This window comes from Arachis hypogaea, chromosome 2, assembly GCF_003086295.3.
Source record: "Arachis hypogaea cultivar Tifrunner chromosome 2, arahy.Tifrunner.gnm2.J5K5, whole genome shotgun sequence".
In the NCBI taxonomy this organism is placed as follows: Eukaryota; Viridiplantae; Streptophyta; class Magnoliopsida; order Fabales; family Fabaceae; genus Arachis; species Arachis hypogaea.
Window position 1 is genome coordinate 59,807,760 of NC_092037.1, and position 24,808 is coordinate 59,832,567.

At 35.5% G+C, this 24,808-nt stretch overlaps 1 non-coding gene across 1 annotated transcript; it reads right to left on the reverse strand.

Annotated features, from left to right (window-relative positions):
- Positions 1-4,069: 4,069 nt before the first annotated feature.
- Positions 4,070-4,173, reverse strand: LOC112764487 (small nucleolar RNA R71). The gene has a single exon (XR_003183214.1). It is a non-coding gene; the product is annotated as a small nucleolar RNA R71 (small nucleolar RNA).
- Between the last annotated feature and the right edge of the window lie 20,635 nt (positions 4,174-24,808).

A 24,808-nucleotide genomic window follows, 5' to 3' on the forward strand; every position in this document is an offset into this window, starting at 1 on the left:
CCAGTAAGCTTGTTTCCATGAAGGTACCTATATAGTCAACGTGCTCAAGATAGAACAAATAGTGAAGCAATTTCAGTCTTCTTTAAAACTATGATTTTTATAACATTTTTTCCTTTTATTATAATGAAAATCTAGTTTGATTACATAATCTTTAAGAAATTTGGTTATAAGTGTGAATTGGGTTTGATTATTGATGAGCGGATAATTTATACGCTTTTTGGCATTGTTTTTAGGTAGTTTTTAGTAGGATCTAGCTACTTTTAGGGATGTTTTCATTAGTTTTTATGCTAAATTTACATTTCTGTACTTTACTATGAGTTTTTGTGTTTTTCTGTGATTTCAGGTATTTTTTGGCTAAAATTGAGGGACCTGAGCAAAACTCTGATAAAAGGCTGACAAAGGATTGCTGATGCTGTTGGATCCTGACCTCCCTGCACTCAAAATGAATTTTCTGGAGCTATAGAACTATAAATGGTGCGCTCTCAATGGCGTTGGAAAGTAGACATCCAGAGCTTTCCATCAATATATAATAGTCCATACTTTATTCGAGATTAGATGACGCAAACTGGCGCTCAACGCCAGTTCCATGCTGCATTCTGGAGTCAAACGCCAGAAACACGTCACGAACCAAAGTTGAACGCCAGAAACATGTTACAACTTGGCGTTCAACTCCAAAAGAAGCCCCTGCACGTGTAAAGCTCAAGCTCAGCCCAAGCACACACCAAGTGGGCCCCGAAAGTGGATTTCTGCATCAGTTACTTACTTCTGTAAACCCTAGTAGCTAGTCTAGTATAAATAGGACATTTTACTATTGTATTAGACATCTTTGGTCTCAGTTTTATTCTATTATTCATCTTAGGAGACTATTGATCATGTTTGTAGGGGCTGGCCATTTGGCCATGCCTGGACCATCACTTATGTATTTTCAACGGAGGAGTTTCTACACACCTATAGATTAAGAGTGTGGAGCTCTGGTGTACCTCAAGTTTTAATGCAATTACTACTATTTTCTATTCAATTCAGTTTATTCCTGTTCTAAGATATTCGTTGCACTTCAACATGATGAATGTGATGATCTGTGACACTCATCATTATTCTCACCTATGAACGCGTGACTGACAACCACTTCCGTTCTACCTTAGACCGGGCGCTTATCTCATGGATTCCTTAATCAGAATCTTCGTAATATAAGCTAGAATTGATGGCGACATTCATGAGAATCCGGAAAGTCTAAACCTTGTCTGTGGTATTCCGAGTAGGATTCAAGGATTGAATGACTGTGACGAGCTTCAAACTCGAGATTGTTAGGCGTGATGACAAACGCAAAAGAATCAATGGATTCTATTTCAGCATGATCGAGAATCGACAGATGATTAGCCGTGCTGTGACAGAGCATTTGGACCTTTTTCACTGAGAGGATGGGATGTAGCCATTGACAACGGTGATGCCCTAAATACAGCTTGCCATGGAAAGGAGTAAGAAGGATTGGATGAAGGTAGTAAGAAAGCAGAGATTCAGAAGGGGCACAGCATCTTCATACGCCTATCTGAAATTCCCATCAATGATTTACATAAGTATTTCTATCTTTATTTTCTGTTTATTTATTATTACTATTCGAAAACTCCATAACCATATATTATCCGCCTAACTGAGAATTTCAAGATGACTATAGCTTGCTTCATACCAACAATCTCTGTAGGATCGACCCTTACTCACGTAAGGTTTATTACTTGGACGACCCAGTGCACTTGCTGGTTAGTTGTGCGAGGTTGTGAAGAAAGTGCTGAGTTATAAATGTGCATACCAAGTTGAATGCCATTATTAGAGATCACAATTTCGCCCACCAAGTTTTTGGCGCCGTTGCCGGGGATTGTTCGAGTATGGACAACTGACGGTTCATCTTGTTGCTCAGATTAGATAATTTTCTTTTTGTTTTATTTTCAAATATTTTTCAAAAATCTTTAAAAAAAATCTTCTCCCTCTGTTTTCGAAAAAATCCTTCAGAGTTTTTAAGAATGAATTCTAGAGTTTCAAAATGGTATGCTGAAGCTTGGCTGGCCATCAAGCTTTAGACTAACCTGGTATAATTCCTGGAATTTTGATTGAGGACTTTGAATTCATTACGTCCTTTTTCCAAAATATGTTTTCGAAAAATTTATTACAGAAATCCAAAAAATTTTTCATAAAATCATAAAAACCAAAAATATTTTGTGATTCTTGTTTGAGTCTTGTGTCATGTTTTAAGTTTGGTGTCAATTGCATATTCATCTTGTTCTTGCATTTTTCGAAAATTCATGCATTCATAGTGTTCTTCATGATCTTCAAGTTGTTCTTGGTAAGTCTTCTTGTTTGATCTTTAAATTTTCTTGTCTTGTGTTGTATGATGTTTTTCATGTGCATTTTTGCATTCATAGTGTCTAAACATGAAGGATTTCTAAGTTTGGTGTCTTGCATGTTTTCTTTGCATCAAATTTTTTTCAAAAATATGTTCTTGATGTTCATCATGATCTTTAAAGTATTCTTGGTGTTCATCTTGACATTCATAGTGTTCTTGCATACATCATGTGTTTTGATTCATAATTTTCATGTTGTGAGTCATTTTTGTTGTTTTTCTCTCTCATCATTAAAAACTCAAAAATAAAAAAAAATATCTTTTCCTTATTTCTCTCAAAAATTTCGAAATTTTGGGTTGACTTAGTCAAAAAATTTTAAAATTAGTTATTTCTTGTTAGTCAAGTCAAAATTTCAATTTTAAAAAAATCTTATCTTTTCAAAATCTTTTTCAAAAATCAAATCTTTTTCAATTTTTTTATTATTTTCGAAATTTTTAAAATTTATTTTCAAAATCTTTTTCTTATCTTTATCTCAAAATTGAAACTTTACTAACAATTAATGTGATTGATTCAAAAATTTGAAATTTGTTACTTTCTTGTTAAGAAAGGTTCAATCTTTAAATTCTAGAATCATATCTTTTAGTTTCTTGTTAGTCTAGTAATCAATTTTAATTTTAAAAAAATTAAATCTTTTCTAACCATATCTTTTTAATCATATCTTTTTATCATATCTTTTTCAAAATTTTATCTTTTTTCAAGAATTTGATTTCAAAATATCTTCTTATCTTCTTATCTTTTCAAATTTGATTTTCAAATCTTTTTCAACTAACTAATTGACTTTTTTGTTTGTTTCTTATCTTTTTCAAAACCACCTAACTAATTTTAGCTCTCTAATTTTCAAAAATCACCTCCCTCTTTTTCAAAATTCTTTTAATTAACTAATTGTTTTAAATTTTAATTTTAATTTTAATTCTTCCTTTAATTTTCGAAAACTTCTCTCTCTCTCATCTTATTCTATTTATTTATTCATTTACTAACACTTCTCTTCATCTCAAATCTCTGCTCCTATCCTCACCCTTATGTTTGGATTATTCATTCTTCTTCACTCTTATTCCCTTTCTTCTTCTACTAACATAAAGGAATCTCTATATTGTGACATAGAGGATTCCTCTTCCTTTTTTGTCCTCTTCTTTCTCATATGAGCAGGAACAAGGAAAAAGGCATTCTTGTTGAAGCTGATCCTAAACCTGAAAGGACTCTGAAGAGGAAACTAAGAAAAGCTAAATTACAATAATCTAGAGACAACCTTACTAAAATTTTTGAACAAAAAAAAGGATATGGCAGCCGAACCCAACAACAATAATGCAAAGAGGATGCTTGGTGATTATACTACACCTACTTCCAAGTTTGATGGAAGAAGCATCTCAATTCCTGCCATTGGAGCAAACAATTTTGAGCTGAAACCTCAACTAGTTTCTCTAATGCAACAAAACTGCAAGTTTCATGGACTTCCACCAGAAGATCCCTACCAGTTTTTAACTGAGTTCTTGCAGATCTGTGAGACTGTTAAGACTAATGGAGTAGATCTTGAAGTCTACAGGCTCATACTTTTTCCTTTTGCTGTAAGAGACAGAACTAGAACATGGTTGGACTCACAACCTAAGGATAGCCTGGACTCTTGGGATAAGCTGGTCACGACCTTCTTGGTTAAATTCTTTCCTCCTCAAAAGCTGAGCAAGCTTAGAGTGGATGTTCAGACCTTCAAGCAAAAAGATGGTGAATCCCTCTATGAAGCTTGGGAAAGATACAAGCAGATGACAAAAAAGTGTCCTTCTAACATGTTTTCAGAATGGACCATGATAGATATATTCTATTTTGGTCTGTCTGAGTTCTCTAAGATATCACTAGACTATTCTGCAGGTGGATCCATTCACCTAAAGAAAACGCCTGCAGAAGCTCAAGAACTTATTGAAATAGTTGCAAATAATCAATTCATGTACACTTCTGAGAGGAATTCCGTGAATAATGGGACGCCTCAAAGGAAGGGAGTTCTTGAAATTGATGCTCTGAATGCCATATTGGCTCAGAACAAAATGTTGACTCAACAAGTCAACATGATTTCTCAAAGTCTAAATGGATGGCAAAATGCATCCAACAGTACTAAAGAGGCATCTTCTGAAGAAGAAGCTCATGATCCTGAAAACCCTGCAATGGGAGAGGTAAATTACATGGGTGAACCTTATGGAAACACCCATAATTCTTCATGGAGAAATCATCCAAATTTCTCATGGAAGGATCAACAAAAGCCTCAACAAGGCTTTAATAATGGTGGAAGAAACAGGTTTAGCAATGGCAAGCCTTTTTCATCATCTTCTCAGCAACAGACAGAGAATTCTGAGCAGAGCACCTCTAACTTAGCAAATATAGTCTCTGATCTGTCTAAGGCCACTTTAAGCTTCATGAGTGAAACAAGGTCCTCCATTAGAAATTTGGAGGCACAAGTCGGCCAGCTGAGTAAGAAAATCACTGAAACTCCTCCTAGTACTCTCCCAAGCAATACAGAAGAGAATCCAAAGAGAGAGTGCAAGGCCATTGATATAGTCAATATGGCCGAATGCAAGGAAGAAGGGGAGGACGTGAATCCCAATGAGGAAGACCTCATGGGACGTCTCCTAACCAAGAAAGAGTTCCCTATTGAGGACCCAAAGGAATCTGAGACTCATATAGAGACCATAGAGATTCTACTAAACCTCCTTCTGCCATTCATGAGCTCTGAAGACTATTCTTCCTCTGAAGAGGATGAAGATGTAACTGGAGAGCAAGTTGCTCAATATCTAGGAGCTATCATGAAGCTGAATGCCAAGTTGTTTGGTAATGAGACTTGGGAAGGTGAACCTCCCTTGCTCATTGGTGAACTAGATGCATGAGTTCAGCAAACTTTACCTCAAAAGAAACAAGATCCTGGTAAATTATTAATACCCTGTACCATAGGCACCATGACCTTTGAAAAGGCTCTATGTGATCTAAGGTCAGGCATAAATCTTATGCCACTCTCTATAATAGAGAAGCTGGGGATCATTGAGGTACAGCCTGCCATATTTTCATTGCAAATGGCAGATAAGTCAGTAAGACAAGCTTATGGATTGGTAGAGGACGCGTTGGTAAAGGTTGAAGGCCTTTACATCCCTGCTGATTTCATAATCTTAGACACTAGGAAGGAGGAGGATGAATGCATCATCCTTGGAAGACCCTTCCTAGCCACGGCAGGAGTTGTGATAGATGTTAACAGAGGAGAATTAGTCCTTCAATTGAATGAGGACTACCTTGTGTTTAAGACCCAAGGGTGTTCTTCTGTAAACATGGAGAGGAAGCATAAAAAGCTTCTCTCAGTACAGAGTCAAACAAAGCCCCCACCATCAAACTCTAAGTTTGGTGTTGGGAGGCCACAGCCAAACACTAAGTTTGGTGTTGAATCCCCATATCCAAATTCTAAGTTTGGTGTTGGGAGTCTACAACATTGACCTGATCACCTGTGTGGCTCCATGAGAGCCCACTGTCAAGATATTGACATTAAAGAAGCGCTTATTGGGAGGTAACCCAATTTTTATTTATCTAATTTTATTTCTCTTTTTATTGCTCTTTTATGTTTTATTAGGTTCATGATCATGTGGAGTCACGAAAAAAATACTAAAATTAAAAACAGAATCAAAAACAGCAGAAGAAAAATCACACCCTGGAGGAAGGACTTACTGGCGTTTAAACACCAGTAAGAAGTATCTGGCTGGCGTTCAACACCAGAACAGAGCATGGATCTGGCGTTGAATGCCAGAAACAAGCAACATCCTGGCGTTCAAACGCCAGGAATACACCCTGAGGAGAGCTGGCGCTAAACGCCAGAAACAAGCATGAAACTGGCATTCAACGCCAGAAACATACTACAGATGGGTGCTGAACGCCCAAAACAAGCATCAATCCGGCATTCAAACGCCAGAATTGCATGCAAGGCATTTCACACGCCTAATTGGTGCAGGGTTGTTAAATCCTTGACACGACAGAATCTGTGGACCCTACAGGATCATCTCAGGATCTGTGGACCCCACAAGATCCCCACCTACCTCAACTCACCTTCTCTCCTTTTCACACAATCCCATAAACACTCTTTCCCAAAAACCCTTCACCAATCACCTCAATCTCTCTTCTCCATCACCTCTTCACCACTCACATCCTTCCACTCTTCCCCATAAACCCCACCTACCTTCAAAATTCAAAATCACTTTCCCACCCAACCCACCCAATATGGCCGAACCTTAACCCCTCTCCTTCCACTATATAAACCCCTTCATTCTTCTTCATTTTCACACAACACAACCCTCTCTTCTCCACCTTGGCCGAAACACAACCCTCTCTCCCTCTCCTCCATATTTTCTTCTTCTTCATCTATTCTTTCTTCTCTTGCTCGAGGGCGAGCAATATTCTAAGTTTGGTGTGGTAAAAGCATAGCTCTTTGTTTTTCCATAACCACTTATGGCACCTAAGGTCGGAGAAACCTCTAGAAAAGGAAAAGGGAAGACAAACGCTTCCACCTCCGAGTCATGGGAGATGGAGAGATTCATCTCTAAAGCCCATCAAGACCACTTCTATGATGTTGTGGCCAAGAAGAAGGTGATCCCTGAGGTCCCTTTCAAGCTCAAGAAAAATGAGTATCTGGACATTCGACATGAGATCCAAAGAAGAGGTTGGGACGTTCTAACCAACCCCATTCAACAAGTCGGAATCCTAATGGTTCAAGAGTTCTATGCCAATGCATAAATCACTAGGAACCATGATCAAAGTATGAACCCAAACCCAAAGACTTATCTTACAATGGTTCGGGGGAAATACTTAGATTTTAGTCCGGAAAATGTGAGGTTGGCATTCAACTTGCCCATGATGCAAGGAGATGCACGCCCCTACACTAGAAGGGTCAACTTTAATCAAAGGTTGGACCAAGTCCTTACGGACATATATGTGGAAGGAGCTCAATGGAAAAGAGACTCCAAAGGCAAACCGGTTCAATTAAGAAGACTGGACCTCAAGCCTGTGGCTAGAGGATGGTTGGAGTTCATCCAACGCTCCATCATCCCCACTAGCAACCAATTCGAAGTTACTGTAGATCGGGCCATCATGATTCATAGCATCATGAATGGAGAGGAAGTAGAAGTTCATGAAGTCATCTCCCTTGAATTCTACAAAATAGCCGAAAAGTCCTCCACCATGGCAAGGCTAGCTTTTCCTCATCTTATTTGCCATCTATGTTACTCAGCTAGAGTTATCATAGAAGGAGACATCCTCATTGAGGAGGATAAGCCCATCACTAAGAAGAGGATGGAGAAAACAAGAGAGCCCACTCATGGATCCCAAGAGACGCATGAGGAAGCTCATCACCAAGAAATCCCGGAGATGCCTCAAGGGATGCACTTTCCTCCCAACAATTATTGGGAACAACTCAACACTTCTCTAGAAGACTTGAGTTACAATATGGATCAATTAAGGGTGGAACATCAAGAACACTCCATCATTCTCCATGAAATTAGAGAAGATCAAAGAGCAATGAGGGAGGAGCAACAAAGGCAAGGAAGAGACATAGAAGAGCTCAAGGACATCATTGGTTCTTCAAGAAGAAAGCGCCACCATCACTAAGGTGGACTCATTCCTTGTTCTTATTTCTCTGTTTTTCGATTTTTAAGCTTTATGTTATCTATGTTTGTGTCTTTATTACATGATCATTAGTATGTAGTAACTATGTCTTAAAGCTATGAATAATTCCATGAATCCTTCACATTTCTTAAATGAAAAATGTTTTAATACAAAAGAATAAGAAGTACATAAGTTTCAAATTCATCCTTGGATTTAGTTTAATTATATTGATATGGTGACAATACTTTTTGTTTTCTAAATGAATGCTTGAACAGTGCATATTTTTGATCTTGTTGTTTATGAATGTTAAAATTGTTGGCTCTTGAAAGAATGATGAACAAAGAGAAATGCTATTGATAATCTGAAAAATCATGAAATTGATTCTTGAAGCAAGAAAAAGCAGTGAATAGCAAAAGCTTGCGAAAAAAAAGTGGCGAAAAAAATAGAAAGAAAAAGAAAAAGCAAGCAGAAAAAGCCAATAGCCCTTAAAACCGAAAGGCAAGGGTAAAAAGGATCCAAGGCTTTGAGCATCAATGGATAGGAGGGCCCAAGGAACTAAAATCCAGGCCTAAGCGGCTAAATCAAGCTGTCTCTAACCATGTGCTTGTGGCATGCAGGTCCAAGTGAAAAACTTGGGACTGAGTGGTTAAAGTCGTGATCCAAAGCAAAAAGAGTGTGCTTAAGAGCTCTGGACACCTCTAATTGGAGACTTTAGCAAAGCTGAGTCACAATCTGAAAAGGTTCACCCAGTCATGTGTCTGTGGCATTTATGTATCCGGTGGTAATACTGGAAAACAAAGTGCTTAGGGCCACGGCCAAGACTCATAAAAGTAGCTGTGTTCAAGAATCAACAAACTTAACTAGGAGAATCAATAACACTATCTGAAATTCTAAGTTCCTAAAGATTCCAATCATTCTAAACTTCAAAGGATAAAGTGAGATGCCAAAACTGTTCAGAAGCAAAAAGCTACAAGTCCCGCTCATCTAATTAGAATTAATATTCATTGATATTCTGAGCTTTATGGTATATTCTCTTCTTTTTATCCTAATTTATTTTCAGTTGCTTGGGGACAAGCAACAATTTAAGTTTGGTGTTGTGATGAGCGGATAATTTATACGCTTTTTGGCATTGTTTTTAGGTAGTTTTTAGTAGGATCTAGCTACTTTTAGGGATGTTTTCATTAGTTTTTATGCTAAATTCACATTTCTGGACTTCACTATGAGTTTGTGTGTTTTTTTGTGATTTCAGGTATTTTCTGGCTGAAATTGAGGGACCTGAGCAAAACTCTGATAAAAGGCTGACAAAGGATTGCTGATGCTTTTGGATCCTGACCTCCCTGCACTCGAAATAGATTTTCTGGAGCTATAGAACTCCAAATGGCATGCTCTCAACAAAGTTTCAAAGTAGACATCCAGATCTTTCCAGAAATATATAATAGTTCATACTTTATTCGAGATTAGATGACGCAAAGTTTATTCGACAGATGATTAGCCGTGCTGTGACAGAGCATTTAGACCTTTTTCACTGAGAGGATGGGATGTAGCCATTGACAACGGTGATGCCCTACATACAGCTTGCCATGGAAAGGAGTAAGAAGGATTGGATGAAGGTAGTAGGAAAGCAGAGATTCAGAAGGAGCACAGCATCTTCATATGCCTATCTGAAATTCTCATCAATGATTTACATAAGTATTTCTATCTTTATTTTCTGTTTATTTATTATTACTATTCAAAAACTCCATAACCATATATTATCCGCCTAACTAAGAATTTCAAGATGACCATAGCTTGCTTCATACCAACAATCTCCGTGGGATCGACCCTTACTCACGTAAGGTTTATTACTTGGACGATCCAATGCACTTGCTGGTTAGTTGTGTGAGGTTGTGAAGAAAGTGCTGAGTTATAAACGCGCATACCAAGTTGAATGTCATTATTAGAGATCACAATTTCACCCACCAATTATATTATTTATAAATGTTGATTATATTGGCTGGCTATGCGTGCATAGAAAAGATATAAGAGTGCGTTGACAGAGAAACCAATTGCTATCCAATAAATAGCATATAGTTAACCTATATCACAATCCAAGCTAAACTACCATCTACTAGATACAAAGTTATAGCACACTAAGCCAATCGATGAATACTATCCTCAAAGAATAATCACAAATTAAGTAATTAGGGAAATCAAGCAATTGATAGTGTTTCCACACAGGTGGGAGTTTCTTGGTCTTCTTGTAGTAACGAACAAGTCTGTGGATTCTGCTAAAAAATATTATTAAGATCGCCTGGGGATATTAATTAACAGCAGGGGCACAAAGGATTAATTAGATTATATACATGCAAGCACCTTCTACTCTATATCTCTGTCTTTGGCTGTAAATAAATAATAATAAAAAGCAATATGCGAGAAATTCAATTAGGGATAGTTGTGCAATATATCTAGTTTCTAGTTTCTAGTTTGTTCCTAAAAGTGGATAGTTGTTTTTCAAAAAATGGGGCAGCCGTGCAATATTTATAATAAGTTAGTAACTAATGTCCACTATAATTCAAATTTACTCAAAAGCAGTAAGCAAACGACAATTCAGATTGTCACTACCTTAAGGACAGGGGGTGGCTTGGTGCTGTATGCTTTAGTAAGGTCTTTGCAGAGATTTATACAATGAATCGGCATCAGGCTTCGAATTATATAGATATTCAGCAACATCTGTATCCGAATACCCTATAACTGAAAATTTGAAAACAATAATTCATAATATAATTTGTCATTTCAAAACCAAAAGAAACCATGGTGTGCAATCCATTTGCGACAATCAAATGCATCGAGCGAAAATCACACAAAGTTCTATACCTCCTGACACACTTGCTCGATTGTCTTACACTTAGAATTGCATTGTCCTTCAGAGTCATGTTCAACTAACTATAAACAATAAAAGGAAGTTTCAAAATCATCAAATAAAGTAGTACCTTAGAATCATCAAAAGCTACAGCTACATCATCTACATTTACATCTTCTTCCTCTATAAAGGTACCATTTTGTCTCTAAATATCTTGCTACTTGTTGCAATCCATAGACACCAAATTGATGCAAAAATATAATTCTCCACACCATAACCTTAATCACAGAGGTTAATCTCATAAACCACTTCACTAATCTGCTTCTTCTTGCAGCATGCTTAATGATTACTCATCTACTTTTTCTTTAATTTGAAACTTGGTCTTATTTAATAATTAGCACCAACTTGTAGCTTAAAAACTAAAAAATACTCATTTACTTCTTCTATTTTAGTTTAAACTACTTTAGCTTGATTCACGTGCTAAATACATTGACTTTCAACTTATATCCAGCAACTGTTTCTCAAGGGATTTGGAGGAGACTATAGTCATGCATACTCTAGAGCAATTTCTTTGGCACGGGAAGCTATTGCCAACATACGTACCGTGGCTGCTTTTGGAGCAGAAGATTGTATATCAATTAAGTTCTCTTAGAAGAAATAGAAGAATTGATAGTGAATTAAGCAAAAGTAATCATGCTCAAAAAATCTAATGTTTTAAGATGTAAACTGATAAGACACAATAATTATGCAAAGCAGTAAAGTCAGAATAATTACAAGGCCTTGTCCAATTCATGAAGCAACAATTTTCTAAATAGCAAGGTATCCAATAAAAGCTATGATTAACATAAAAAAATTTCTAATAAATAAGAGGAAAATATTACTACACTTGAAGCATTACACAAATATAAAAACAAGGCAAATGAAACAAAATAGAGATAATTATTTACGCACCTAGGTTCTTGTCAAGGGTCTTGGTGAACTGGTTCAAAGTTGGTGGAACCTGTAACTTCTAATTGAGGATCCTCTTCTTCCTCTGGATTTGTACGGTCTTAAGCCACTTCACGAAACGAGTCAAATCCCTCTTTGGCAGCAATGCTCCTTTGATCCCGAATTGCTTAGGAAGCTTCTCTAACAACGGGTTCGTAACCTTCTCCTGAAGAAATGCATGAGAATTAAAACAATGAATAATAAAAAAAAGAATGAAAACCTAGATTCATAATCATGAATTTGACTGCAGAAAAATAAAAAGAGGAGAAACCTACAGGCTTCTTCGAATCTAGAACTGGCGCTTTTCCACCTCGTTTAGGAGCCTAAGAAACAGAACATGACAAAGTACATAATGAAGAACCAAGTACATAATGAAGAAAAAGTAATGAAATGCATTTGTGATATCTGATTAGTTTTAGTTACACAATAAAGAGATAGTTAGATGACAGTGTAAAATTTTACACCAATTTGATAGCAGAATTCATGTAACTAACTATGCACTAGAGGATGGCATTACCTGTAGGTAGTTACAAAGTAATGAAGAAAAAGTGCAATCTGAAGGCGAACAAGCTCAGCTCCAGGACAAAATCTTGCACCTCCTCCAAATGGTGCATAGAATGGACTAATTCTCCTGATTCTCTTCTCCATCATTATTTTAAGCAGATATAGTAATTAGGACTTAGGAATGGAGTAAATTGAAAAGGAAGTCTTATGATGTCATTATGAATGTTTTTTGAAGTATATATGAACCAATAATGGGACTAACCTCATTTTCAGGTTCCATCCATCTCCAAGGATTGAAATTTAGAGCTCCATTATACACATTCTCATCTAAATGGACTGCTGAAAGAAATGGAACTACAAAGCATTTTTTGGGAATAACAAAATCTACTCAAACATGTAAATAACATAGTATTAGTACATGCTTATCATATAATAATATTATGGTCTCTTTTGAGTATGATAATTAACAAGAAAAATCTACTCAAACATGTAAATCAGCATCATCTCACAGTTGAAACTTAAACCCCATATAAGAGTTCAGAAGAGAAGATATTCCAAAAATATTACTTTTAACAACAACTAAAGCATATATGATCAAGTTAAAATTCCTAGTCAACAGATTTCCCAATAAAACAATACAAATCAAAGAGTTTTACACATGTTCAAGGTATCCGTAGCTCAAATTTGTAGAAACTTAACAGTAATTTTAAGTGCAACAATTATAATATGAGGCAGCATAAACAATAGTAGATGGAATCATGAGAAAAGGCACCAACATAGCAACCTCAGGTGCTGCACAGGCTAAATTAGGATCTTCATTTGACTAATAAATGACAATCCTATTTAAATAATGAGATCACAAAGGAAAATAAATCAAAAATAAAGCAGTTCCAAATCACCTGATAGAAAGAACAGTTAGATGTACAGCGAATCAAGCATGTATAGGAAGTTCTCTGTGTAAGAAAGTTGATTGGATGGAAGCAAAGGTGGTCGTCCTGTCATTCTGAGATAAATTGCTACAGCAATTGTTGTTATCTGCATTGAGAAAGGGAAAATGATAGATAAATTCCAAATAATAAGTATAGAATTACATGAATGCTACACAAGAACTTCAGAGGAAAAAATATATATATTCCAAATTTAGTTCTCAATTCAGGATCAATAAATTACAAGTGATTCATTAGTAAGACATATGAAATAGAAGAATTGCAGCTAACAAATCTCTAAGTAGATCACTAAGTTCAACCCTTGTAAAGCATAATTCATAATCGTATTCTCTTAAAAGAATCACTATCATACTACAGCAAGAAGCAGCAGCAAAAGAAAAAAGATAGTGCAGTAAAAAAAACACCAAAAATTGAAAAACCATGAGGAAAAAAGTTTCAACAACAAATTTTAAATCAAACTAATTACTAAAATCAGAAAAAAACAAATCTAACTAAACCTAACCTAATCAAAACCTAAAAATCCACTCATTAGAAAACAAACCTAACTAAACTAATTACTAAAATCAAACTAACTAAACAAAATTAATTGAACTTAACAGAAATTAAAAAAATTTTGAAACCAAAACCTGGAAGCATTGACTAGAGGAGATGATGGCTGCGGCGCTGAGAAGATATGCGAGCCAAAACTAAGTGGGGATAAAAGGAGAGAGAAAGGCGCAGCGGTGGTGGGGACAGACGCTGCTACAGGTGGCGCCGGTGTGCTGGAGCTCACATGAGACGAAGAGAATAGGAGCTTGAGCTTCATTTGTTCTACGAACGAGAAAGAACGAGAGAGACGGGGCTGTGTTTTATTGGTTCAGTGTTTAAAAGAGAGGAAAAGAAGGAGAAGGTAGCTGTGGCGGTGGCACTGTGAGTAAGAAAAAGAGAAAAAGAAACTCGTGTGATGGAGAAGCTTGTTGAAGGAGAGAGGAACAAATCATTTGATTTATGATTTTTTTTGTGTGTGTGTGTGAAAGGAGCTCGATAGGGTGGGTGAAGTTAATTTTAAATTAAATTTTTCCGACGGAATATTTTAAATTACAGACAGATTTTCTATCTATAATAATTTAATAAAATGTAGTGTTTCTGTCCATTTAATTACAGACGAATTTTTTGTCGGTAACTATTTTCCACGAAAAACAATTAATTTTTCCGACAGAATTATTGATGGATTCTCTTTTCCGACAAAAAATTCCTCACAAATTCCGTCTGTATTTCTGTGGGATAAAATCCATCAGAAATATCCGTTTGTAATAACTAGTTTTCTAGTAGTGTCACAAGAGTGAGGTTAATCACACGAGGATTAAAGGATTAAGCAAGCAAAAGTTGATTGATTATTCTAGTTAAACAGTTCAATTTTGAGTGATAAGCAAACAAGGAATGTAAATGACAAGAAAGTAAATGACAAGAATGTAAATTGCTGAAAATTAAATTGCAAGAATGTAAATGACTAGAAAGTAAAACCAAGTGAAGCATTTCTACAAACACTTCGAAGGCATAAATGTGCATAAGTAAATAAAGCCATAAATGTGCATAAGTAAATGACAAGAATTAAAGACAAGAAGTAAATAACAAGAATTAAGAATGAAATTAACATTGGGATCAAGAGATATTGCATTCTTAGTATCAATAGTTTTCATCTCCTCTTCAATCATGCAATCATTGATCTCTTGGCAATCATGAGTGATTGAATCACAATCCCTTGGTAATTCAATATCTCTAACCTTGAACAATTGCCAATTCCTTGATCTAATTGCTCATGAGAAGAGATGAAGAATGGTCCCTAATTATACCACACATTCTCATATATTTAAATAGTGGGTAGATTTAATGTCACCATATCCAATCCCAAAACCCAAACTACTCAAGTGTGAGAAGGATTTTCAAGAATCATTCTATGATTCCTTTCCCAAGATTCACAAAGAATTCATGTACATTCAATCTCTTTCCCAAGATAATTGAATGCTTAAATGAAGAACGTGTAACACCCCGCTACCCTAAGCCTTACCTCGCGCCGTAAATCAAAGGATAACAAAGTGTCACGATAGTTCTAAGGCTCCTATATATATACAAAGAAATAGTAATACTAAAAGCCCGATGAAGGAATAAAAGCTCAATTTGCGTAAAGCAGAATTATGAAACGTGAAGCGTTCACACACCAAAACTAAATGCATAGGTACAAATAGAACAAGACATAATATATAAAACTTTGTAGATAGCTCCAGGATATACAAGGTAAAAATTAAAGTAAACAATACATATATAAGTATAATATACAAAAGAGGACTAGTCACAGCCTGCGGAGTTTAGGCCGGCTAGTCAAACTGAATACAACATAGATTTGAAGTTTAAAACAGCTTATACAACTTATCTCTCAAACCAAGTCTCTAAGGCCATAAAGTCTAAAACAGAAAGGTGAGAGAGACTATTACATCAAAATGATAAAAAATACCAAAAGAGAGCATAAGATCCTCCGCTCTATTACCATCTCACAACTCACCGAGATGGGTCACGACCTGCATCTGAAAAACATCAACAACATATGGTATGAGAACCAGAGGTTCTCAGTATGGTAACAGTGCCCAATATGTAAGATGTAAGGTTCTGGGACGCCGAAGGCAATCCTAGAACTTCACATTAATACTGATTTCCAAGCTTAACAAAAATAAATAACTTAAACCATAAACCAAAAACCATAAACAGGGTAATCCAAACTTAGGGAATTTCTAGCTAATATCAAATCACACCACTGTATCCCACAACTGTCACCAACCTACCCTCCACGCGATTCCATCACCGCCGCCTACTTAACCTCCTCAATACCAGACAATCACGAATAACACAAGCAAGTAAAACACAAGTAATATACATGTAAAGCAAGTAAAACAACTAGCAAATAAGCATGTTATTCATTTAGGCAAGAGATGCAATTAGGCAAAGCAAACAAAACACATAGAAGATGCACATGATGAATGCCTGTCCTATTGGCTCGTGATATCACTTGTCGGTCCATAAATGCCAACCTGACACAACCTTTCAGATGTCGCCTTTCTGCCACGTCTGAAGATATAGCGCCTGGCACGCTTTTGTATTGTTCCGAATATATAGTGCCTGGCACACTTGCATGGTCCAAGGATGTAGTGCCTGGCACACTCTTGGGCAGAGAAGGAAAACAACAACAACATATGGTACATCATAAATCGTTCCAAGGATATAGTGCCTGGCACATTATCATTCCAAGGATATAGTGCCTGGCACACTTTTCACATCCAACAAGTCCATCAACCTCAAATCATCACCAATCATCATAATTTTTCATCTCAATCCACTTTCAATTTCAATTCTCAACATTCCAAAGATATAGTGCCTGGCACACTCTCCTTCAATATCCCCAAAACCACCATCAATTCTTAATTTCATAAGTTATCATCCACTCACAAGTTCTCAATGCTATTGCCAATAAAGCACTTCACTAGTTCACCCACAACTTCAGAAACCTAAGTCTCCGTCTTCTAAACTCATAAAAAATTGCTAAAATGAGTCACTAACTCATCTTTAGTAATATTAGAACCTAATAACTAGATAGTACTCTTAAACAGTATTTGGAGGAAGTTTAGAAAGTTAGAGAACCCTTAAAAACGAAAAAAAATCAAATTTTAGCAAAATAGGGTGTATGCATACGCATGCATTATGTATGTGTATGCATAAATACATTTTGGCCCATTTTGCGTACGCATACACATGTATGCGTACACATACCTGCCAAACAGAATGGCATGTATGCGTATGGTGATTATGCGCACGCATGCACTCCCAGACTTGAAAAATTTTGAGAAGTTGCAGAAATCAGTTTTAAATCCCAAATTTTAAACATTCATAACTTCCTCTACAAAAATCTATTTTCATCAAACTTTATGTCAATTTAAAGATCCTTGAATGAAGTTTAGTTTGAGATAAATTTCAACTAATTTCAAAAACTGAGGCTCAAGTTATGATCCATCAAAGTTTACCAAAAATCAAGTTTTACACAAAACCATCAAAGTTCTCAAATTTTCAAATTCCATAACTAAAACAAACCAAAACATACACAAACATCATAAAACACTACCACACACTACACCTTACCATTCTATTGTACTTCCATTGCTTCCACACATAATTCACTCAACTTTTCCATCATAAATCAAAATAAATCCATAATTCCCAACTTAAGATCTCAATAATCAACAATTTGTACAATTCACTCATGATAAACATCATTCATCACCTCCAATCATAAATCCTCGTAATTATCATTATTCATAATCAATACCATGAACATAAATAACACCATTACTCAGAATATTATCATCATGATTCGTATATCACACATTCCAACACTCCAAATCATACTTCTCATCAACAAACATAAATTCACATATAATTAATCATACACAACCATCATTCAATCCTATCTTAGGGTCAACTAGCCTAAGTGTCCAGAAACATTATATATTACATAGAAGAAACTGAAATCATACCTTGGCTGATTCTCAAAATGCACCAAACGCCAAAACGAAGCCACCAAGCTCAATCCAAAGCCTTAAACCAACTCCAACAAACACCAAAACTCAATCTAACATCACATAACATACAAACATTAAATATAGGGTTCACAAAAATAACTAAACACAAGGGTTTAGTGAGACCTTATCTTACCAAATGAGATTAGGGGCAAAATCCAACAATATTCCAATGCTAGATCACCCCTAAACAAACAAAACCACAAAATCTACTCAAGAACTAGAACCAAAAATACAGAACTATTTGGGATGAAAACTGGAGGATAGATTCCGAAAAACTTAGCACTTTGTTAGATAGAAATGAAGAGCTCGACAAGAGCTTCGCATGGTCGCATATGGCTTGTCAATCTGACTTCCGTAGCTCAAGTTATGGTTATCGGAAGGTGGATGTGAATTGTGACCAAATTCTTTTGCTCTCTTCTCTCTCAAGCTGCGCCCTTTTCTTTATTTTAGTGCAAGAATAAGCTGAAAGCTCATTAAATATATATATATATATATATATATATATATATATATATATATATATATATATATATATTGGGCCTTGGACCCGGTTTGGGTCCGGTCCAATCCGTTAGCGTTTTAGGTCCGTTTGGCCCAAAAACATTTAGAATTAACACCCGGTTTTTTATTCTAAATTATTTTTGTCCTTTCAAAACAATAAATTCAATTTTTCAAAATCTTATTTTTCTCAAAATACCTAGTACCAGACATACTAGAGCTAGTACTGTCGGCTTAAGCACCGATATGCATTTTTATAAAAACTTTCCGCAAAAGATACATTTTCCAACTCAGAAAAATTCATTGAAACCAAATTTTATCTTTTTGTTTTGAAAATATCATTTCTATATTTTTGAACCTATTTCAAACAATTAAATTATTATTTTATTAAAGCAATTATACGTTAAAATTTCGATTCTTACATTCTCCCTTCCTAATAAAATTTTTGCCCTCGAAAATTCGAATTGCCCGATATATTCTCCTCGAAGCGTTCTACCATGTCAATGTTCCCTCTCGCCTTCCGTTGCATCACTCTGATCATCCATCACTAATAACTCAAATTACTCCACTACATCAAATAAAAATTTTCTTTTAAACCAAATACTGCTTTTATAATATTTTCCAATACCTTTAAAACAAGTTCAATCTAAACGTGTTCAATGCTAAAGCTTTTTCAAAAGACTTAAAAATAATTTATTCTTAAATCAATCACTTTAAAGCATTATTTTCTTAAATTTGTTAAAATCTTCAAATCAGAACCTTTCAATTTGAATCCCTTTTGTTAGGTTAAGCTTCAAACCAAATTCACAAATTAACAAAATCATAGAACTCACTTTTCTTTAAAATCATATCATTTATTCAAAGAGTTCCGACATAGTTTTAAAACCAAATCATTTAAACCAAATACCAAACCAAATTTGAAAATTGTTCTAGCTTTAAAAAATTTTCAACAAGATTCAAGACCATACCGTTTAGAAATTAAAATACCTAATTAAAAATCACAAAAGCATCTGTCGGTCCTTCTGATGATACACCCTCCTTCCATAGCTGGGTCAGTCAGCACTTTCCCTGCTACCAATGCTACGTCTCACCTATCAACTGATATGCCGCAAACTCCATGAACTGTTTCCAGAACACGTCGAGCTTGTCACGCATTGGCTAGGTTAGTCATCCTCACTGTCTTTCCATTAACATGATTGACCTTGTTCGTGAGTTACCATTTGGGTTTTCTTTCCATACCAAACAATCGATATCGAGGTGATCAGTCTCAATATCTCAAGCATAGTGCTTCAATTATCACCAACGGCACTCACAAACAAGCATGCTATGCATATCAAGAAGATAACCTGAATAGCATGAAAGAAAAATGACCCAAGGTCAGCAACGAAGCACAATCAGTCCATCCCTCAGTCTCACGAGGACGAATAGCTCTGATACCAAAAGTGTAACACCCCGTTACCCTAAGCCTTACCTCGCGTCGTAAAGTGAAGGATAACAAAGTGTCATGACAGTGCTAAGGCTCATATAATATTACATATATATATATAGAAAGAAAGAAAGAAACAGTAATACAGAAAGAAAGAAAGAAATAGTAATGCTAGAAGCCCAATGAAGAAATAAAAGCTCAATTTGCATAAAGCAGAATTACGAAAAGCGAAGCGTTCACACACGAAAACTAAACGCAAAAGTACAAATAGAACAAGACATAATATATAAAACCTTGTAGATAGCTCCAGGATACACAAGGTAATAATTAAAGTAAAAATGATATATATATATATATAAGTATAAATACAAAAGAGGACTAGTCACAGCCTGCGGAGTTTAGTCCGGCTAGTCAAACTGAATACAACATAGATTTGAAGTTTAAAACAGCTTATACAACTTATCTCTCAAATCAAGCTTCTAAGGCCATAAAGTATAAAACAGAAAGGTGAAAGAGAGTACTACAACAAAATAATCAAAAATTACCAAAAGAGAGCATAAGATCCTCCGCTCCGTTACCATCTCGCAACTCACTGAGGTGGATCACGACCTGCATCTGAAAAACATTAACAACATATGGTATGAGAACCAGAGGTTCTCAGTATGGTAACAGTGCCCAATATGTAAGATGTAAGGTTTTGGGACGCCGAAGGCAATCCTAGAACTTCACATCAATACTAATTTTCAAGCTTGACAAAAATAAATAACTTAAACCATAAACCAAAAATCATAAACATGGTTATCTAAACTTAGGGAATTTCTAACTAATATCAAATCACACCGCTGTATCCCATAGTCGTCACCAACCTACCTTCCACGCGATCCCATCGCCGCCCCCTACTTAACCTCCTCAATACCAGACAATCACAAATAATACAAGCAAGTAAAACACAAGTAATATACATGTACAGCAAGTAAAACAACTAGAAAATAAGCATGTTATTTATTTAGCCAAGAGATGCAATTAGGCAAAGCAAACAAAACACATAGAGGATGCACATGATGAATGCCTGTCCTATTGGCTCGTGATATCACTTGTCGGTCCATAAATTCCAACCCGACATACCCTTTCGGATGTTGCCTTTCTGCCACGTCTGAGGATATAGTGCCTGGCACGCTTTTGTATCGTTCCGAGGATATAGTGCCTGGCACACTTGCATGCTCTAAGGATATAGTGCCTAGTACGCTCTTGGGTAGAAAAGGAAACAAAAACAACATATAGTACGTCATAAATCGTTCCAAGGATATAGTGCTTGGAACACTATCATTCCAAGGATATAATGTCTGGCACACTTTCTACATCTAGCAAGTTCATCAACCTCAAATCATCACCAGTCATCATTTTTCATCTCAATCCACTTTCAATTATCAATTCTAAACATTCCAAAGATATAGTTCTTGGCACACTCTCCTTCAATATCCCTCAAGCTCATCATAACCATCATCAATTCTTAATTTCACAAGTTATCATCCACTCACAAGTTCTTAATACTATTGCCAACAAAGTACTTCACTAGTTCACCCACAACTTCAGAAATCTAAGTCTCCGTCTTCTAAACTCATACAAAAAAAATTGCTAAAATAAGTCACTAACTCATCTTTAGTAATATTAGTACCTAATAACTAGACAGTACTCTTAAACAGCATTTGGAGGAAGTTTGGAAAGTTAAAGAACCCTTAAAAATGAAGAAAAATCATTTTTCAGTAAAATAGGGTGTATGCATATGCATGCATTATGTATGCGTACGCATACATACATTTTGGCCCATTTTGTGTACGCATAGGTGCCAAACAGAATGGCATGTATGCGTATGGGGGGTATGTGTACGCATGCACTCCAAGGCTTAGAAAATTTTGCAAAGTTGCAGAAATCAGTTTTAAACCCCAAACTTTAAACATTCATAACTTCCTCTACAAAAATTCATTTTCATCAAACTTTGTATCAATTTAAAGATCTTTGAATGAACTTTAATTTAAGACAAATTTCAACTAATTTTTAAAATTGAGGCTCAAGTTATGATCCGTCGAAGTTTGCCAATAATCAAGTTTTACAAAAAAAAATCAAAGTTCTCAAATTTCAAAATTCCATAACTAAAACATACCAAAACATACCCAAACATCATAAAGCACTACCATACACTACACCTTACCATTCTATTGTACTTCCATCGATTCCACACCTAATTCACTCAACTTTTCCACCATAAATCAAAACAAATCCATAATTTCCCACTTAAGATCTCAATCATCAACAATTTGTACAATTCACTCATCGTAAACATCATTCATCACCTCCAATTATAAATCCTCATAATTATCATTATTCAATCTCAATTTCCATGATCAACACCATCAACATAAATAACACCAATACTCATCATATTATCATCATAATTTATATATCACACATTCCAACACTCCATATCATACTTCTTATCATCAAACATAAATTCACATATAATTAATCATACACAACCATCATTCAATCCTATCCTAGGGTCAACTAGCCTAAGTGTCCAGAAACATTATATATTACATAGAGAAAATCGAAACCATACCTTGGCCGATTTTCAGAATGCACCAAACACCAAAATGAAGCCACCAAGCTCGATCCAAAGCCTCAAACCAACTCCAACAAACACCAAAACTCAATCTAACATCACATAACATACAAACATCAAATCTAGGGTTCACAAAAATAACTAAACACAAGGGTTTAGTGAGACCTTATCTTACCCAATAAGATTAGGGGCAAAATCCAACAATATTCCAATGCTAGATCACCCATAAACAAACAAAACCACAAAATCTACTCAAGAACTAGAACCAGAAATACAGAACTATTTGGGATGAAAACTGGAGGATAGATTCCAAAAATCTTAGCACTTTGTTTAGATAGAAATGAAGAGCTCGACAAGAGCTTCGCATGGTCGCAAATGGCTCGTCAATCTGACCTCCGTAGCTCAAGTTATGGTTATTGGAAGGTGGATGTGAATCGTGACCAAATTCTTTTGCTCTCTTCTCTCTCAAGCTGCGCCCCTTTCTTTATTTTAGTGCAAGAATAAGCTGAAAGCTCATTAAACATACATATATATAGATATTGGGCCTTGGATCCGGTTTGGGTCCGGTCCAATCCGTTAGCGTTTTAAGTCCGTTTGGCCCACTTTGGGCCAAAACATTTAGAATTAACACCCGGTTTTTTATTCTAAATTATTTTTGTCCTTTCAAAATAATAAATTCAATTTTTCAAAATCTTATTTTTCTCAAAATACCTAGTACCAGACATACTAGAGCTAGTACTGTCGGCTTAAGCACTGATATGCATTTTTATAAAAACTTTCCGCAAAAGATACATTTTCCAACTCAGAAAAATTAATTGAAACCAAATTTTACCTTTTTGTTTTGAAAATATCATTTCTATATTTTTGAACCTATTTCGGACAATTAAATTATTATTTTATTAAAGCAATTATACGTTAAAATTTCGGTTCTTACATTCTCCCTTCCTAATAAAATTTTTGCCCTCGAAAATTCGAATTGCCCGATATATTCTCCTCGAAGCGTTCTACCGTGTCGATGTTCCCTCTCGCCTTCCGTTGCATCACTCTGATTATCCGTCACTAATAACTCAAATTACTCCACTACATCAAATAAAAATTTTCTTTTAAACCAAATACTGCTTTTATAATATTTTCCAATACCTTTAAAACAAGTTCAATCTAAACGTGTTCAATGCTAAAGCTTTTTCAAAAGACTTAAAAATAAGTTATTCTTTAATCAATCACTTTAAAGCATTATTTTCTTAAATTCGTTAAAATCTTCAAATCAGAACCTTTCAATTTGAATCCCTTTTGTTAGGTTAAGCTTCAAACCAAATTCACAAATTAACAAAATCATAGAACTCACTTTTCTTTAAAATCATATCATTTATTCAAAGAGTTCCGACCTAGTTTTAAAACCAAATCATTTAAACCAAAATTCCAAACCAAATTTGAAAATTGTTCTAGCTTTAAAAATTTTTCAACAAGATTCAAGGCCATACCGTTTAGAAATTAAAATTCCTAATTAAAAATCACAAAAGCATCTGTCGGTCCTTCTGACGATACACCCTCCTTCCGTAGCTGGGTCAGTCAGCACTTTCCCTTCTACCAATGCTACGTCTCACGTATCAACTGATATGCCGCAAACTCCATGAACTGTTTCCAGAACACGTCGAGCTTGTCACACATTGGCTAGGTTAGTCATCCTCACTGTCTTTCCATTAACATGATTGACCTTGTTCGTGAGTTACCATTTGGGTTTTCTTTCCATACCAAACAATCGATAATGAGGTGATCAGTCTCAATATCTCAAGCATAGTGCTTCAATTATCACCAACGGCACTCACAAACAAGCATGCTATGCATATCAAGAAGATAACCTGAATAGCATGAAAGAAAAATGACCCAGGGTCAGCAACGAAGCACAATCGGTCCATCCCTCAGTCTCACGAGGACGAATAGCTCTGATACCAAAAGTGTAACACCCCGTTACCCTAAGCCTTACCTCGCGCCGTAAAGCGAAGGATAACAAAGTGTCATGACAGTGCTAAGGCTCATATAATATTACATATATATATATATATATATATATATATATATATATATATATACAGAAAGAAAGAAAGAAACAGTAATACAGAAAGAAAGAAAGAAATAGTAATACTAGAAGCCCAATGACGAAATAAAAGCTCAATTTGCGTAAAGCAGAATTACGAAAAGCGAAGCGTTCACACACGAAAACTAAACGCAAAAGTACAAATAGAACAAGACATAATATATAAAACCTTGTAGATAGCTCCAGGATACACAAGGTAATAATTAAAGTAAAAAAGATATATATAAGTATAATATACAAAAGAGGACTAGTCACAGCCTGCGGAGTTTAGTCCGGCTA